Source organism: Ambystoma mexicanum, chromosome 5q (assembly GCF_040938575.1).
Source record: "Ambystoma mexicanum isolate Mex_15411 chromosome 5q, UKY_AmexF1_1, whole genome shotgun sequence".
In the NCBI taxonomy this organism is placed as follows: Eukaryota; Metazoa; Chordata; class Amphibia; order Caudata; family Ambystomatidae; genus Ambystoma; species Ambystoma mexicanum.
In genome coordinates this window covers 1104934611-1104954861 of record NC_090933.1, presented here as the reverse complement: position 1 = coordinate 1104954861, position 20251 = coordinate 1104934611, and positions in this window count along the sequence as shown.

The window sequence follows — 20251 nt, the reverse complement described above, 5'->3', positions numbered from 1 at the left end:
CCCCCTTACGCATTCCCCTCTATTTCTCTATTTTTTTGTTTTCAGCAAAAAAACTAATTGAAAAATATCATCACACCAAATCCATCATCTGCTTGAAGCTAATGAACAGCTGCTCACTTGTTTCATTATGCCGACACAGGTTTTCATGTGCAAAGTTAAACAGAAATAAAGCTGACCATTTAAATTTTATGCTTAAAAACATATTTTGTTTGTAACTTTCCAATGCTGAAGTTTAGAACAAAAAGGAAAAAATATTCAAAATCTCTGAGAGTCTCCCATTTGAAATGAGACCAAGCTTAATATATTAATTGCTCTTTATTAATATATGATATAATATAGAAATATGAATGGCTTTGTCACATTTTATTTTACAGATTTGTGTCGCTGAATTTAAATTCATTGTGGGAATCTAAAAATCCACATTTCAATGATTTGAAACATTCGTACCAGAAGATATGGAAGATAATATGATCCAAATTGCTCATAATATAGCCTGTTGCATGCTAAACTATTTCCAAACCCATCCAATTAAGGGATGTATTCTCTGGGAGTGTCAACCAATGGAAAGATTTGCCCTATCAGAAATTCTTTTGTAATATAATATACCATAGGAAAAGAGGGAGATTATATACGCAGAAACCTTCCAGAGTTGCTGGGAAAGCTCTGAGATTCTTATGGCTGCAGGAAGGGGACCTAAGGCAAACTGGATGTGTGCTGAGGTTCAATGCCATCTTAAGGGATGAGAGCAACCAAGATGAGAGAGACCATGGGCCTTGTCCAAGAGGAAGCCTGAAGCAGATTAAGAGTAAGATCAGAGAACCCTGAGGCAGACCTGATTACTATGAGATGGATAAAGCTGGGAGTTAAGGGATCAATCTAACTGGGGAGATTTCCTGAAGGATCTGGGGTCCATCATGGCCCAGTGCCTTGAAGGAATTATACAAACGTGAGTATAAAAAGGCAACAATGCAATCCGATATACATCCTCCAGAATCCTTATTCTGATAAATCCTTGGAAAAGGTGGAACTAGACGTGAAGCAATTAGAAGAGGCTGATTCCAAATAGAATGCTTAAGCGTTTTAGTGTGAAATGCAGTGTTTTGTCACTACATACAAAAACCAAGATAAATCTTATTCCAAATAGAACAAATAGCATTTCTGTGCAGCACATGCAATCTGTTTAAATCACAGAAAAGTAAATGTAACCCTGTAGTTCCACAGGTTTAGTCAACAACTGGGGCTGTGACTTGGTGGCCAATGATCCACAGACTAGCAGAAAGTTCATATATCAAAATATGTGAAGGCCTAGTAATTCAAAAAGCGATATTTTGTCAACAGGGAGATTAACTAGTCAATTTTAATTCAATAGAAAACAATGCAAATTGAAATGAACATTCAACCCTTAACACACTCTGCAGAAAGGGGAGAAAACCTTGCTCTCGTAGAACCCAGTCTTCAAAGTGTAGTGTGAGGGATACTCTTTTCCCTGGCAGGAAGGTATAAAATGATATTCAATAGTAGGTAGATGAACCAATATTCTGTGTATTATAAATTGATTGAATAGCTTCCCTAAACTCAAGCCTGTAGATTTTGATGCAACCTTCCAGTGTTTGTATTTCCTTTACATGCATAAGCTAGAAAGCATCCACACCACATTGCACATGAGAACACATTTCTAATGGGATGTGCAATGCTTTTTAATGTAACCTTTCTCTGTTACCAATAATTGATACTGATTTTGGAAAAATACTTATTAAGAATTGATGTTAATCAAAGAAAAGTGAATTCATCTGTTCATGGGGAGCAAAAGTGTAACGTATCTTGGCCGATAAACATCACGTAAAGATGGCATTCTACTATGATATGATATGATATGGCATTTGTAACGCGCCTATACACAAGTGTATCAAGGCACAATGAGGCAAGGAAGGGGGTAACAGAGGGAGGACAGAGACAACGATCTTACTAGGCCAAGTGACAATGAGATTGCGCAAGTGCAGGGGAGGGAGGATGGGAAAAGTGCCAGGGGAAAGGGTTGGGGCAGTGCTGTACATGGGATCAAAACAATAACAGAAGTGGGGCCAGCAGCTGGCAGGTGCAAGGGTAATTGCAGACAGCAGGTGACCAAAAGTGCAGGTAAGGGGACTGTAAGGTTTCAGATATAGACCCAAGTGCAAAGGTTGCCAGGAGGAATTGCGGGTGTGCAACTGGGCGGGTAGAGACATGGCCCCGAAATCAGAGGGTAGCCAGGTGAACAGTGCAGTATCAGACAGGAAATCAGCAGGGGAGAGGAAAAGAGAAAGCAGAAGCAAAGAGAAAGGTCTTGAGGTGCTTCCGAAACCGGAGATGGTTCTCCTGGAGTTTCAGAGAGGCAGGAAAGCTGTTCCAGAGGGAGGCCCCAGCCGAAGAAAGAGATCTACCACCAACTCATTTGCTGTTTAGAAATAGAGGTCGATATATATATATTCCAAGAACACTTTTTGGGTGGCTTATAACTTCGCTCCCCCTGGACGAATCCTCACCAAACTTTGGAACTAAAGCATATGGCCCACTCTGAATTTTTTTTGCAAAGTTTGGTGAGGTTTGGTCCAGGGGGGGCAAAGTTATAGGGGGGTCCCAAAACTTTTTTTCCCATAGACATAATGGGAAAAAACTTTGCTCACGCCTACAGCCAAACCGCTGGACAGATTTACACCAAATTTGCGGCGGGAGGGGTGGCTTGGTCCCAAAAGCGTGTTTTTTTTTATTTGGTGTAAATCCGTCCAGTAGTTTTTTTTAAAAATGACAAAAATGTAAGTGAAAAAAATTACATTTTCCCCGGCTTGCGTGATTTCCGTGGACATCTGACGTGGTTTCCTATTGGCTGTGGTGAGGCGTGCAGTACGTCGTATTGTGAGAGACGCCCGCCATCTTTGTTTATCGTTTGCATCAGAGCGCTGCAAAGTAAAACAGCATGGAAACAGCAACTTAACCATAACTACATGGATACTACCGTGGCCATGTAATATATATATATATATATATATATATATATATATATATATATATATATATATATATATATATATATATATATATATTTAATTTAGTATAGTTGTGTCTCTTACATTATCTGTGAGAATTTTGAAGGTTTGTTGCCTTTCTTCTCAAGGCAAGATGCCTACGTCTGTAAATTACAGTGGCGTCTTCCCAAACATAACATTTGGGGAGCAGCTCAATTTTAATTAATTAATATAAGCGAGAGTTTCAACTCTCAATAGAGCCTGTTCGTTTGTGATTGGTATTGTGTAATATGGGGCGTTAAATCAGAGGGTGTAAATTAGAGAATTGAACAAATTAATTCACAATCATTCTGACAGAGTGCATAGAATAGGCTACATTGTTTGTGGTTCACTCTTATAAAGTCACTGCTTGTGACACTCATTCCACATAGATAAGTGAATACAATAAAAATGTAATGTTTATTGGCTAGGTGGGACTTGGAGTGTCAGATTCCAAATTCTATTTAGGAACATGAAAGGATGAGGATATGGCTAGGGGTGCTAGAGCCACCCCCCAAGTGACCCTGAATATCCACATAGAACTGCTTCAAAAATCCAGTTGCACAATAATGTTTGATGGTTACTCATTGAGGGAGAGAAACATCGAGAATTCCCATCTAAATATTCCTTCTCCATCCTTACTGGTTTGCCCTGCAGGCATGTGCCAGGGGTGATTGCTAGAAAGATACAAAAACATGCTAATTCTAAAGCTGGGGTGCACTCTTACTTCAACTAGAGAAAGGCCAGAGCTAGAAATAGAAGAAAAAAAAACATTGCTATTCAAGGCATAGGTGGGACCTGTGCAAAAAATAACAAACATCTATTTCAAGCACTGGCACCCCTTCTCCACCCATGTGTTAAACGTTCAAACACAATGGGATGCTTGTGCTGGAAGTATAATATCATAGGTTCTTTTACCGGTTCTAGAGGGCCTGATCTACCTATGGAAAGAAAAAGTAGTATTTCAATGTCAAGCTTGAAAAGATACTATAGTTTGAAATAGAAATAAATTAAAAACAAGATTCTGCCGGGTATTGAAACCTGCCCTCCTTTGCAGGGCTCTTTGGGCTAAAAACTGTGGACTTTTTCAGCCATAAATTGTTCAAGGTGTCTCAAACTACCTATAATAATTTTTCATTTTAAAAATATACACAAATATAGCCATTCCGAACTTGTCATGCTATTGCTTTAGATGGGTACACCCAATTGTTGAAAATTCTCACAATCATCACGACAATATTGAAGACTAATCTAGATAATATCGAACGAAATTGGTGTCTAATGTTCCATGCACATCATCAGTGCAGAATTCGATGTGGCTATGTCTTCCATATCTCTCTTTTGGCCAAATCGGTCCAGTCTGCAAAGGAGGGCAATTGGAAGCTAAACATAAAGTATCAGATCATCCAGATCCCAAATCATATTTTTCACGTCCCCTAACTGGCAAGGAGTTTTCCCTTCATCCCAGCTAAAAAGACGATAAACATTCTAGCCAATCACACTAGCCAATCAATCTAGCCCCATCTTGGCCCTCTCTCATTAACTGCGATATAAAGGTAATAGAGGAATTCCATTACTTCTTCTCTGTTGTGAGCGAGAGTTTAGGAGCTCTGACTCCTTTAATTCCGCTTCACACAACCCTTCTTAGTAGATTTAGGGATTAATGTGGTAGGGATTTCATGATCTCAAATTCATGGGGCAGTCTAGCACTAATGCTGCTTCAGAGAAAGTATGCCAAAGGCATGTAAGCAGGTGGTGTAAATTTCAAGAGCCAGCAACCACTGGAATGAATCCAACTGCACTATCTAATGTAGCATTGTGTCATGTATTTATTGATAAAATAGGCGTGTTATGTAGTGTGAACATGTCATAATACTGGCCCGTGTCATGGAAAAAGGATGGCATGGAAAACATTGAGGGTTTCTGCTAACATGACAGAGATAGGTGTATATCACATATAGAGAAACAATTGGATGTGTTGTTCTATTAAAAGGTCCAACTACCTGACAAAATGGGGAATTGTCCAATTACTCATATGTACCTAATTGAGGAGTATTGCAATTCGGTTCTATGTGATAATTCCACATTTCTAGGACCAAACACAAAAAAGCCTGATTTATTTCGCCCAATTTTGTGTGTTCTTCAAAAGGCAGAATTATTACATTATACTCTCTCCCCCAACAAACCCCCATTAAGGTGATACTACTTCGTCCCACACTCCCACCCTCTTCCAAGTTGTTTGCTTCCTTATATTTTGTTGGGTTTCACCCGCGCAATAACTTACCTCCCCCACCGCCTCCTTTCCCCATCCATCACATTCAGCCTCACCTCATATGCACTCACATACTCGCAAACACAGTCTCATTTACCCATTCCCTGCACTCTCGCTTCCTCACCTCAATATTTCCCCCTCCTCCAACATATACAGACACACGCACACATAAACACAAAACTTAATTGACCCGGCCTGAGTTCCATCTTCCGGCTCCCCCTCCTGTCAGCCGTGACAGGCCCTGCATGCACTCATTCTCAGCATAGTAGAGTCTGTGATGTGCATGGCAGGCCCTGTGTGTTCAGGAGCATCACAGAGTAAGGTAAGTCAAAGGTGGTGGTTATGGTTATGGTTATGGGTTTGGGGGTGGTTGAAGGGCGTTTATGGTGTTTCTAGAGCTTTGCCTCTATGCTTATTTTAACTAAATGTGGTCCTGCTGATGTATTGGTGGAAACAAGGAGCTAGCTTTTGTAAGTGATCCAGGCCATAGCATTCATTAGCTTTTCTGTTACCACAAAGAGGACCTTGAATGAGTGATTCTGCTCTCTTGCGAATCAGTGGATATATTTGAATGTGCAGCTTTTTAGATTAAGCGTTTTCTATCTCAATGATTCTGGATAATTTATATGTTTAGGATTTCTTTCAGTCTAAGTGGACACAAATTAATACTATGAAAGCAACCTATTTTTATTTATTTAATGGTCTTTGGTTCAACAGGTAAACCTTTCACATTACAAAACATAATACATAGATAAGAGAAACATTAGAAGAATTAGTTCAAACATCAACATCAAGATACAGTTCCCATAAAGTAAAATGTGTTGGCAGCCCATTGTAAATTCAACACTTAAAAGACTCTTAATTAGAGGCAATGCAACAATTAGAAGTTTATAAGGAAAATCAATTTTAAGAACCTAAGAGTTGGTAGCTTCAGTGAAATTTCCGAATCAGTCAACAACTTGTATCACAATTCCTTTGATGTAATGACTCTGAATTCCTTTAGAGGGCACCCAAAATGTTGATGTAAAAACCTTTACAAACATCAACTCTCCATTGCAAGGTGCTCTAGAGTTTCAACCTTGCAAAATCGACATGACCTGAGGTGACGCTCAATTTTACTACGGGTTCAATTTTACTACGGGCTCCTAATACTGTATTTGTAGGAAGTAGGTTAAGGCACACTCTCATGAAGGAGGCTCATCAACGAGCTTCTGGAAATATTTAGGCACCGTGTGCAGACTTTTGTCCTCTATGAATGAGAATACAGTTTAATGTTTACAATCGTTGATAGTCGCTATCCAATTATTTCTCCATATTTTCCTTTTTAAATTGGAAGCATTCGACATCGGCATCTCCAAATTTGCCTCCAATGTTCTTAAAGATCAATACAATGACCAGCCCATTTGTTCAAGATCACATCTTTCTTGCAAGCAATCAAATTATACAACATATCAAGAAGGGAACCCTCCTGTCAACTAGCATCTTCGTAAACAGTGTTCACTTTCTAAATCTAAAATCGCGGTTGGTACCCTGACTGGTAAATGAAGAACTCTTTTCCAAAAAAGACCTTCCAGTCTAGCCCAAGGAATAGCTTCCACATTTAATAAGGTTTATGACCCATAATTTTAAATCAATGTTGCCTTTTCTGTTGAAAATGTAAGGACAGGAAGAGATGAAAAGCGACCAAACTTGATGTTGATCATGTTGACTTGAGAGACAAGTCTTATTCCCTTTTGCTTCAACATAGTAAACATATCTGCATTATTGCTTACTCTGTTTAGATCAACACCTAACTACCTGAAGGCATTTACCACTTCCAACCCAGATTGATTTAGGTACGATTTCGATGTCACATTAGCTCCTTTGTTGGGGGCTCTCATTATCAAGATTTTTGTTTTCCCTGTATTGTGAGATGGATTATTGTTCTTAACATGATGTTGAAGCGTGGAAAGTTGCGTCTGTAAACCAACGGGAGTTTGGTCTAAAAGCACATGGTCATCAGAATAAGCAAGCCAGCTGACTTTATTCTGCCCCTATTGCAGGGGGTGGGGGTTGTGCTTTTAAAAGAGCATCTCCTATTTCTGAGATTAATAATTTTAAAATTATAGGGACCAATACACAACCTTGCTTCAAGCCTCATTCCGTATGCACTAAGAATGATAGTCGCTCTTTGTTGTTTAACCTTATTCTCATGGTGGTTTCTGAAGAAAGAGATTTGATGAAGTCCACCAGGTAGGAAGGGCAGCCTTCAACACAATACATTTTCCCATAGAAGCTTTCGATTGACAATGTCGAAGGCCATGGCAAAGTCAACAAAAGCAACATAGATTGCCATACCCTTACTGATGGCCCTTTCCTTAAAATGCTCAATAGGAACACGTTAGAGGAGGGCCCAATACCCTTCAGAAATCCTGATTGAACGATATCAAACTTTCCAGAACTCTTAGCCCATTTATACATTTTGACGTTCCACTAAGGAGATTAATATCTTGCTCAGAATGTCTAAAATGGTGATAGGCTGGTAATTCAGTGTGTTCACTCTGTCTCCTTTTTTATGAATTGGGACAACCACCAATGTTTTCCGAGATATAGAAAAACCTTTGGGTAGGAATATATGTCTAAAAATAATGCAAGTCAACATAAGAAGGTTACCCTTCAGGGTCACATTACAAAGACAATCTGGACCAGGGGCATGCAACCTTTTACTCTCAATGATTACATTGTTAATATCAAACATATCAGAATGAAGTTGACATGGATCTAATGAAGTTGTTTTCGCATTTTGAGAGGGCTGCATGCCTAATGAGGGATTTAATGTGGCAATAAGATCCGAGGCGGCGGGCCAATACCGCCCCAGGTAATGCCTGGTGCAATAGTTATAGGCCCGAGTGTAGCGAGGGCCTTAACGAAGCCCCCGGGCATTACCTGCGGCGGTATTGGCTCGCCGTTGAGGGTCTTATTGTCATTAGTACCCCGGCCTGTTGGATCGGGGTGCTAATGGCATTTTTTTCTGTTGCGAAACATGTTTCGGAACAGAAAAAATAAATAAATAAATAAACAACAAAAACAATGGCCGCCGCCATGGAAAGGGAAAACGTAGTCCATTTTCCCTTTCCATGGCAGGCATCGGGAGCAGACGCGCTGGGAACAGAAGCGTTCCCAGCGCGTTCGCTTCCAAGACCAGAAGAAATAAGAAGGTAAGTGGGGTCGGGAGTGTGGAAGGGAGGGTATGGGGAGGAAGAAAAAAAAAACCCGTACCGTGGTCTCGTCCCCGGCGGGGGACGATGGAAGCTTCCAGTCATGTGGAGGCTTGGAGCGGGGATGCCCTGCTCCGAGTCTCCACACGGCTGGAGGTTTCCATCATCCCCCTTCGGAGACCGCGGGATAGAAGGTAAGTGGGGTGAGGAGGAAGGGGAAGCCTCCAGCCATGGGGAGGCTCGGAGCCGGTATTGCCCCGTTTCGAGTCTCTTCATTGGCTCAGGGGCTGCCACGCCCCTCGCCGGGAACAGAGTAGCCGGCACGCACGGCGTGGACAGGAATACCGTGTAGTATGGCTCGCAAATGAGCCAATCACCACACAGTATTCCTGTTCAGCCACGCGTGCCAGGTACTAATGAAAGATTGATTGATTTGGGTTGCACGTTTACATTCCAATTGATAATTTTCTGAGTTTCTATTAGCAAATGCCCTAAGCATAGTTTCAGAATCGCTCTGAGAAAGGACACCCGTATAATTACTAAGCCCGTTTTTATACCATTGTTTAAGAAATGTGCCTTCCAGATAACTATCTCTAGAGAGGCAAGGATGGAGCGCATGCAGATTTGCACACAGTTCTTGTGTTACTTTATATTGTTTTATACAAAAGTGGGTTTACTTCTATAATGCATCTTCACAGGGCCAGGCATCTTCCTATAGAATTCAACCATGGCCTCCACATAATTACAAGAGGCAAAAAATGAACTAAGGTCCTTATTTCTCATGGTGAGTTCAACCTGATTATTACATCATGAGTCAGCCTATTAACCCCTCTATTAATCTCTAGATTTAAGGAGCAAAGGGAGAGGGGCGATCATCTCCTTCCACAGTCTCTATTAGTTGGAGTGGTAAGTGGTCACTAAGGCTGGAGTCACTAATACAAATGGACTTCAAGTTTTGTAATATTTCTTCTGCAGCAAATATGTAGTCTAACATAGTCTAACGTTGCCTTCTTTAGGCAGTGATTTCATATATATTTAGCCAGAATATCTCCCCTGCTATTGCAGTTGAGTTGGTATAAGCCCCGCATTACCATAAGGGCACTCCACTCCACTCACCTTTGCTGGATAGCTCTTTGTTTATATTACCTCATCTTGTGGTAACATTCCTTATCCCACGAAAGATCAATTGCTTAGATAAAAAACTTAGGTTGCGCCAATACATCAGCAGATAAACCTATACCTTTGCTTTGCATAGCCCAACCATCCCACCTGTAGATGGTCTCCCCTTCGCTCCCTTCACGGCAGGATTTATAAATAGGGTATATCCACGTAGAAGAGGTTTTTCTAAAAGTCGTATTCCTTGGAGGGTAAATAGCTCAAAAGCTTTAAGGTTAAAATTGCCTGCTTGTAATAAGTGTGAGAAGCTTCTCATGTAAATGCAAAAGATGAAAGGTGTTCGAGCCATTTTGCTATTCGTGTTTAGTGTGTTTAGATTGGAGAGATCATGCTAGCCATAATCAATTTTCGTGGCCTTGGTCACCTCAAGGCTTCACAATTATTGTAGCTAGGCTGTCGTTCAAGCAAGTAATCTGAATCATCACACTTCTAGACATCTGAGTGCTTCTTTCTCAGTTAGGCGCTATTGCCCTCTGTACATGCCCTATGCTTGCAGATTTAGGTACATCTGTTAAGTCATTTCAGCAGGGCAACAACTGCGCTGCAGCTGCCAATAGGATCTGTACTACCAAACTGGATCTAATATCCAATAGAACACATTCAAAAGAGCAGGTGTTAGCAAATTCAACTTGATCAACATCACCAGAGACAATCTCAATCAGGCTTTCGATGCAGCTAAACAGAGCTAAAACATTTGATCTGTTAAGGGTAATATCTTCCTTAACTATAAGTAGTCTTTCTAGTAAAAGGTGGTTTAAATTGTTCTCTGCTGAGTGAATGTGGGCAGGCTTCCCGTGATGTAACTGGTTCTTTGGGTTGGCTCTTGTCAGTAGTGCCAGTTTTCTTTGTTCCATCACAGTAAAAGATGATTGTTGGTCGAGCCATTTTGCTATTGGTGTTTAGCATGTTTAGATTGGACAGATCCTGCTAGCCATGACCATTTTTTGTGATTGTGATCACCCCGAAACTGCACACTTTCGTTCCCTTTCTCTGGGTGATCATTCATGGTCAAGTGTATTTCAGGGATCATAGGAAGTGGAGCTGCCAAATAGAAGGACAGCAATGACCGACTACAACGATCCTAGTGCTTGTGAGGCGCTTTGTGTTTGGTGAGGCCACTATGTAACCCTCGAAGAATTACATTTTTGAGTTTGTTGATTCTATCGTTTTTGTCCACTCAAATTAGAGTTAATATTCGCATACAGTCTTACTAGAGAGGTTAGAACGTATTTATCGCTGAGAACATTGTTGCACTCAACAGAGGAATGAAGCTTGGGCCGGCTGTTGTGGGGGAGAACAGGGACGGAGCTGGGTTGAGTGAAACATTAATTTTGTTCTCATGTTTCTCATAAAGTAATTCTGGCGACTGATCTAAGGAGATCACAGGTGTTGGTCATGCATGCCAGTTTTCTACTAATGTGTCTTTGGTTGGTAGTAACTCCTCTGTTTGGCAAAGGCTTGGGAAATCTGCATCTGGGAGTTCATTTATTTCTCTCTGGTCTTGAACAGACGAAGGGCCTGGCTTAGGAGCCTCATAGGGGTTACCAACATTCTTGTTGGCAAAAAAGGCAGTTATTTTTGCATACAGCACCACCTCAGTCGCAGTTGAGGCAGATTTGCGGGCATTAGCAAAACGTGCCTGTTTAGGAGCTGCATCCTTGTTAGGTTATTTGGGTGCGGGTACATACTCCACATTTAACTCACAGTGAGGATCCTGGTGTACCATGACTGCCTCCTTGAATTTCGACTGTCAGAGTGCTAGGTCGTCATTGAGAGGGGCGCTTAGCGCTTTACTTCTAAGTTCGTATGATGACGGCATGCTAGTAGTATAGGGCACCCACCCACCGGTGTTCAGCTCCAGGCCTCACTCCCATTGGTTCTCTGCTTCTCGCTGCAGACTGCAACAGACTGCACTCTAGCACACACTCCTCGCAGCACTCTTCACTATGTGGGGCTTTTGAAGGGTGGCGCAGCTCACAATCAAGTCCTCTGGTAATCAGGTCCCAGAGAAACCAACAGTCCAAAGCACCGGAGCAGACTAAACTCTAGCACACACTTTCGTGTAGCGATCCATGCTACGTGGGGTTTTTGGAGGGTGGTGCAGCTCACAATCGAGTCCTCCAGCAACCAGGTCGGGGAAACAAACAGTCCAAAGCTATGCAGCAGACTGCACTGTGGCACGCACTCTTGTGCAGCGCTCCATGTTATGTGGGGTTTATCAAGTGTGGTGCAGCTCACAATCAAGTCCTTCGGCAGACCAGGTCCGGGGGAAACAAACAGTCTAAAGCACCGCAGCATATTGCACTGTAGCACGCACTCCTGTGCAGCACTTCATGCTATGTGGGTTTTTGGAAGGGCAATGCAATTCACAATCAAGTCGTCCAGCAACCAGGCTGGGGGAAACAAACAGTCCATAGATATGCAGCAGATTGCACCGTGGCACACATTCCTGTGCAGCGCTCCACTCTATGTGGGGTTTATCAAGTGTGGTGCAATTCACAATCAATTCCTCCGGCAAGCAGATCCCAAGAAAACAAACGGTCCAAAGCTCTGCAGCAGACTGTACTCTAGCACACACTCCAACCTATAGAATATTTAAACTGTGTTTTTCATGGTTAATACCACAGTGTCTGTGCCTGTGACGTTGGATAGTTGAAAGTCAGCCCAGCATAACACAATAACAATGTTAAGGAATCAACCTTGTTTCACAGAAAGCATATTGGCATGCATGGATTCAACACTACCCTGAATTGTGGATTAATGATTGTATGCATCATATGTATGCAAATGCATTAACACTATCATTTGAAAATATTATTTAATGCACACCTAATGATTATTCCTACTATTTTTCATTAGAAACAATTAATGCCTCAGACTTTTGTGTTGCCGTAAGTTGGAGCGATATTTGAACAAATGACTTTTTCTCACCACTATTGTGTCCCATACATGTGCCTGTCAATAGGACTACAAAAGCCCTGTGAGGTATTGTCTGTTGTTTAGACATTAACACTATCCTTGTTAGCCAACAATGATCATTCAGCAGCATATATAAGCCTTGACCCTTCACGAGCCGTCAGATTCCAGGCAGCATCAGGCATTTCAAGACTGGGAGCGTTTTTTATCAGCTGCTGCATCATTCGTGGATCGTGGATCGTCAGCTGCTGCATCACTTGTGGATTTGCCCTGCTTTCACACGGAGGACGTCCTTCTTTGTAACACCCGACCTGCCTGGTCCAAAGGAAAGCAACAGAGGACTGTGACGCCCTTGACCACGCCCCCGCCAAGCCCGCTTTGCTTGGCCCTTATTAGCCCACGTCACAGCGCACCCGCGCGCGCACTCGGCAAGTACTATAAGTACTGTTTGCTGTGCCGAGCCTCTGCGCATTTCAAGACTGGGAGCGTTTTTTATCAGCTGCTGTATCATTCGTGGATCGTGGATCGTCAGCTGCTGCATCACTTGTGGATTTGCCCTGCTTTCACACGGAGGACGTCCTTCTTTGTAACACCCGACCTGCCTGGTCCAAAGGAAAGCAACAGAGGTGACTGTGCGTGAAGCACGTTGTGCACTTCTACTCAGCTTCCACGTTGTACACTTTGTGTTTGTGTGTCACTTTTAACCACTATTGCTAGCTTCTAATATAGCCCTCTATTTTCTTTCCCTTTTTCCCTTTTTTTTTTCTTTTTCTTTTTCTACTATATTTTTTTTAAAAGGACTGTGACGCCCTTGACCACGCCCCACGCCAAGCCCGCTTTGCTTGGCCCTTATTAGCCCACGTCACAGCGCACCCGCGCGCGCACTCGGCAAGTACTATAAGTACTGTTTGCTGTTCGCGGGTCGCGAGGTCCTGGTCCAAGGTATTATCTTTTCTGCTACTTTTTATTTATTTATATATCTTTCTTCTTCATCTCCTAATTGTGTGGCCAATTGCATGATTCCCTACACATTAACCACCAGCATGCCGCCCATTCTAGAGACTCGGACAAAATTGATGGAATTTGGGCGTGCAAGTGCTACGAAAAAAACTCTTCTCCAACCACGACTCACAAGCCTATTACCATGTGTGGGACGTGCTACGACTCAACGCTCACACTCAGTTTCTGATAACATGCATTTATGTCCAACTGAGGGGTTCATGTCTGAGGTAGAGGGTCAGCTTGGCCTCCAGCCTCCAATAACTCAATCTGATCTTATGGGGTCCAATGCCCGAGATCAACCCTCTAGCCCCAGTTCTTCTGACCCCATCCTTACAACTGCTACTGACATGCCACCTCGAGAAACCAGCTTATATGATGCCCCCACTGATAACACAATAATAGCAGCCTGTGTTGCAGGTGATTTACGAACCACTCCAGCTCTCTTTCTGGGGGACTCTATGCCCCAACCTGTTCAGTGCTCAGCTCTGGCCCAACACAAACTGAGACAAGCTTACACTCATATGACTGTGATTGGGGAAATAGAGGAGGAGGATATTAATTTCATGAACCTCTTCAATCAGACTGAGGAGCACTCTGAAGAAGTTTTTTATGTGTGCTCAAATACCAGTGATTTAATTCAGCTAGAGCGAGATATTAATAACCATTTTGGTGCAAATGGTGAGAATCCATCTCCCGTGTTGCCTCACGATAACACGACAGTGGTTGAACGGACGGTTTCGCCTGTTACACAACCGTCTCGTCCCCCTGAACCAATGGAGGAAGCTGATTCTTACATAGCACCCACCCCGAGGCAACCACGTTTTGATCAGGTTCCCCGAGTCTCTGATTTCTTTCTCAACCCCAATCTTAGAGAGAGATGCTCTTTTCCAGAGGCTCCGGCCCTAAACAACACGTTGTCAGCAATGAATACAGCACTGTTAGCTGTTGCAAAACTGTATGAAGGTTTGGATGCAAAAGTTTCAAAACAAACTTCCTGCCTTAAGCAGCTACTTTCACTGTACTCAAAAATTATACCACAAATTAATCCATCAAGTCAGACACAAGAGCTCTTGAGCTCAAAAGTCACCTATGCAGTTTGTACACAGACACACGATAATAATTTGCCTTTACAAACAGAAGAGGCCCCAATCCAACCTAAATTACCTTCGATACCGATCACAGACCTATCTTCTATTATAATCGAAGATATTAATTCTCTTGACAGTACCACTAAGATAACGGCAGGTTCTGCCATGATACCATCAACTGGTAATACGAATGCTCCCACGCCCGTGCTTACCTCTATACCAGAGCCAAATGTTTATGCGGACGTTCCTGCACCTGCCGTAAGCTTAAAGACAAACCAACTCACCTGTCCATTAAAGCAAAAGAATATGTTTGAGGTATTTGGCATAACCTCTACCAAACCCACTACATTACGGTCTATTAAAAGAAGGAAAGTTCAAGTCGACAAGTCTAAGACTCCTGCCACAAGATCAACAGTGGGCAAAAAACGAAAAAATCAGGAGGATTTATCAATTAATCAGTCGACCGTCTCTATTTCTGATCTTAGCACCATGAACCCGGAGGTGACTCCCATAGTTGTGCCGGTTGTTCCGCATAAACCATTGGACGATCTGGTACAGATGGTCGAATGTAATAGCAAGCAGCAAGACTCTCAGCTAAAATGCCCTGACAGAATTCCCCTGGTCTCATCAATTGCTGCTGTAACAGCCCCAGTGGAGTCTGTGTCCCAATCGCCTGATCTCCAGAGTGTTCCTATGTTGAGGGAGATTCAGTTGCAAGTACAGAAATCCATTGACTTATACCTGAAGTCTCTGCCAAAAAAGTCCTCCCAGTTCATAACTCAGGAGTCCCGCGACGCCATGCCCCCCATATCGGTGGATGATCAGTCTAAGATTCACCCCTTACAATCTGACAACAGACAAGCTCCGCAATCCTATGGCCAACCGGAACAGAGCCTAGATGCCCACAATGCCCAGCCAAGAAAAGATAGCTTCCCGAAAAACACGGAGGATCAAATCAGAGCCTCTGTCGAAGCATACTTGAAGCGTAATGCCGGCCTCAATTCTCAGATAAATGTACTACATCAGCCTCAAGCTTCTATTTTCACCCCTATCCCCATCTCTAATCAAACTACAGTCTCTCGGCAAGAGCTACGAGATGAGATCAAAGCCTCTATTGAAGCCTATATCCACCAGTTAAATGAGATGAATCCATCTAAACTGACAGAAAAAGGGTTTCCTTCGCTCAAACCCCTTATACAGGGACCAGAGGCGATTGTTCCCACTGACCAAGATAGAAGAGCCCGTTCTCCAGGCAGGCCACCAATACTGTCGAGAGATCGACCTGCGCAGACCAAATCGAAACAAGGCCCATCTTATCATCGCCTTATAATAAAATGTCGAGACGCCCCATTCAAATCCTATGATCTGAATCGGTCAAGTATCCTCAACATCTGTGCAGAAATTCCGGCCCTCTCAGCTATTTCATCACTGGATATTGAACAGATTGAGTTTATAAACCATGCGGACCTGTCTGTTGCCCGCTTATACATTCGATCTTTATTGATAGCGGAGACCTTGTGGCAGGCCAGAATGGCATTATTTGACCTGGGGTTCATTTTATCACAAGAAACAATGCCTGGTCCTACAACATTACAGGGCCACATGTCACGTATATTCACATCATCCTCTAATGGCTCTTCGCCACAGGAAGTGACAAACCGAACAAGACAAGCATAACTATGCCATGATACGAAGATTCTAACTTTGATCTCGTGGAATACACGAGGTCACAGCCATTTGAATTCTATACCAAGCAAGGACCTAAGTCACAGTGACATTGTTGCCCTCCAGGAAACATGGCTTGTTCGGCCACCGATTTGGGACTCGCATACTATCCATTTTACCCCCGCAGAAAAAGGCTCCCACGGTAGACCTAAAGGAGGGCTTATACTAGCAGTAAAAAAGACCTGTGGACTAGAGGCAACCATGTGCAAGGTTCCTTCCGGTTCATTCCAGGTAGTAAAGCTATCTAATACTCACCATAGAATAGCAATTGTTAATATCTATTGGTGTAGTAACACATTAGCCTCCGAAGAATTTTTTCATTAACTTGTAGAAATTTTAGATGGATTGGCCATTGAAATTGCCTTAACACATATTCTTATATTAGGCGATCTTAATCTACATCTTATCTCAGAAGGGCCCTTGCCCTTACCGGAAGATGAAATTAAATGGTCATCTATCATGGCTGAGCGCAACTTCTTGAGGCTAAATGGAAATGTGAGAGGCGACTGCCCCGCCCAGCCAACCTGGCAAAGAGGTGCCCAATACGCCATAATTGACTACATTTATATTAATGCTAAAAATTTTAACTCAGTTCAGAAACTGGAAGTTCTTAACACAAATCTAAGTGATCATCATAAACTTAAACTATCATTACAGATTGGCTATGCACAAACAACCCAATGGTCTAACACATATGTAATTGGGGCTGTCGTGAATAATGGGAGAAATAGATTGACTTGGGACAAAGAAAAATTGAGAATTCTCAATTACAACCTTGAGACCATGTATCAGAGTAATCTTGTAGTTAAAGATTATGTAGCTGCCATGCAGATATTTACTCGAATTATTCCAAGCCATGGGCAGAATAGACAGCGGCACACTCACGCCCATGATTTAGAAATACGTTATAGAAAATCTGATCTAAGACGAGAAATTCGATATTTGCGGAACTTACAAAAAATAAATATGGCTGAAGAAATAAGAACAGCCAAACGAAAGTATAAGAAATGGCTCAAAGTAAAAAGAGTCAAGTTGTACGAACTGGAGGGGAAAACAATGCTCAAACAATTAGTTACAAAATCCACAGCTGGTATTTGGGCCCTACTTAATCGTACATCTGACATTTCCCAGCATGTAGCCCAAATAAACTCTATTTCCTCTGAGACATGGCAGTCGTACTTTCAGAAACTTTATCTCTCTCCCTTTCCTGACATGCAACTAAATCTTTGTTTGTCAATGGCATCAAAAGAACTCACGTTTGATATTGACGACATCAAATTATGCATCTTGAAATTGAGCTCGTCCCGGGCAGTAGGCCCAGATGGGCTGCATAACGCCATGCTAAAAAAGCACATTGACGAATGGGCAGATATCCTTAATCGTATTTTCAATCATGTGTTGAATTCTGGCATCATTCCTGAGACCTGGAAAAAATCCATCATTCTCCCGATTTACAAAAAGGGTAATCACGAGAATCCCAAATCATATAGGCCAATAGCATTACTAGATTGTCCTGGCAAATTATTTGCCAGATTACTCTTGAAACAATTTACCATATGGCTAGAGAATAGCAATTTACGAGATCCGTTCCAAACAGGTTTTTTGCAAGGGATAGGCACTGGCATAAACATCATCACTTTATCAAGTCTCATCCAACGAGCCTATCAAAAAAAACAGCCTTTGTATCTTGCCTTTATCGACTTTCAAATGGCATTTGATGCGGTGCCAAGAGAGCTCCTATACAAAAAATTGATTGATGTTAACTGTCCATGGTACATTCTAAAATGGATAATCCAACTATATACCAACACTACAATTCAAGTGAAACTTACCAATGATGGCCTATTAACTCCTCCAATTGTCACAGCTAGAGGCCTGAAACAGGGCTGTTTACTAGCCTCAGCCCTGTTTAATTTCTTTGTCTCCGACATTCAGCAAAATTTTAGTAAAGTAATATCTGATTCTCCTAGAATCATGGGAGTTCAGATTCAATGGCTACTCTATGCTGATGATATGGTCCTAATGTCACACACTCCCAAAGGCTTACGTCAACTATTAGGTGCCCTCGACGTCTATACAAAAGCAAATGGTATAACAATTAACATTGCCAAGACAAATGTCGTCCAATTTGGCACTAAGAGGCAAAGCATATCTCAGCATTATTGGCCTCTTCAAAACAGCAAGATCATTGCTACTAATGTCTATGTGTATTTAGGTATGGTCATCTCTAATCTGTGTGCCACTGATCAGTATAACAAAAAAGGGCTTCATAAACTGCAAATGTGCATCTCACAAGCTAAAGTCATTAAAGCGAGATACTGTAAATTCTCTCTTTTACCGATCCTCACGTACTATAAACAAAAGGTGGGTCCAGTCATTCTATATGGTGCCGAGACCTGTTGCATCATGTCATACACCTACTGGGCCACCAGGGAGGGTCGGTTTTGGAAACAAATTTTACAGTTACCAACCTCACAACCATTGCCACTTGTAAGATATGAGTTGGGGCTAATCTCACTATATGCAATCTACAAGTGGAATTTGTGTGCCTTATATCGCAAATGTCTCTTAAATCAAACCACAACAGGGATTACCGATATCATATCCATCTATCTACTAAGATCTATGGACACCTTTCCGAAAGCATGGCGGCAGAAAATCCAATCTATCCTAGGAAAAGCACAGATAGATCCAGCCTTATTACTAGAGAACCCAGATAAAGCGAGATCAAAAATCTGGGAGGCTGATTGGATTTATACACGCCTAGCCTGAGCTAACTATAAAAATTTTGAGGTTTTCCCATTCGAACTTAAATGTTATAATACAGTCGCTGACTACTTGGTGAGGTCTCCTAACTCAAGTCACCGTAATGGTTTCTTGAGATTCAGGCTAAATTTATGGTTGACCAACGATGTGTTGAATCGCAGGGACAGAGTCAACAGCTATTTGCCCTGTCGATTCTGTGAACAGCATCCAGAAACGCTTCAACATCTCTGCACTGAGTGTGATAGACTAGTATCAACCCGCTGTACTCATTTTAAACCCCTATTTCTGGCCCAAGAGATCCTGACCTCAAAACACTTATGGGGCCTATTACTCCACACCAACAGAAAGGCCGTAAGATATGCTGTGATTAATTACCTGCATCAGCTCAAAATCCCAATGTATGCAAAGCCAAAACTTCATTGTGATGATTAAGCATATTGTATAACAATCTTATTTTTTTTTCTTCCTTTTTCTGTATACACTACATTTATGTAAAATGTTGTGAATTTGTATATATATGATTTGTCACTTGCTTTTAAAGTTGAAAGGTCTCGATTGATCGCGACCAAATCAACTATTAATAAAAAAAAATATATATATATATAAGCCTTGCATATGCATGGTCAATCCACCAAATATGAAGGAAAGGATGTTTTAACATTGTTCATTTTGCTAGAAAAGATAGCATCTTCAACCCCAAACTTAATTGAGACTGAAAACTACAGGCACAGGCTCATTGAAAGCTGTGGTTGGAGCCACTTTTGCTCCACTGAAACATCTAAACAGGTATTTAAGGAGCTTGATGCACTAATGCAGACATTTTAATGCAATGGCAAGCATCCTAGACCTGCACTGAGGAAGATGCAGCTACCATTAAAGCAGGAGAGTATGAATTTGCGTTTTTTTTATTTTTTTAATACTGTCTAGCGTTCACAATGAGGCATTTGTGTCGCATGGTGGAGAATAAACCAGACAAGTAGACTGAATTTGAATCCAACTGCGTGTTTCAACTGGAACCGAAGGCCTTGACATCTACGACCTCATAGAGATCTCGACAACTGAGTCCTC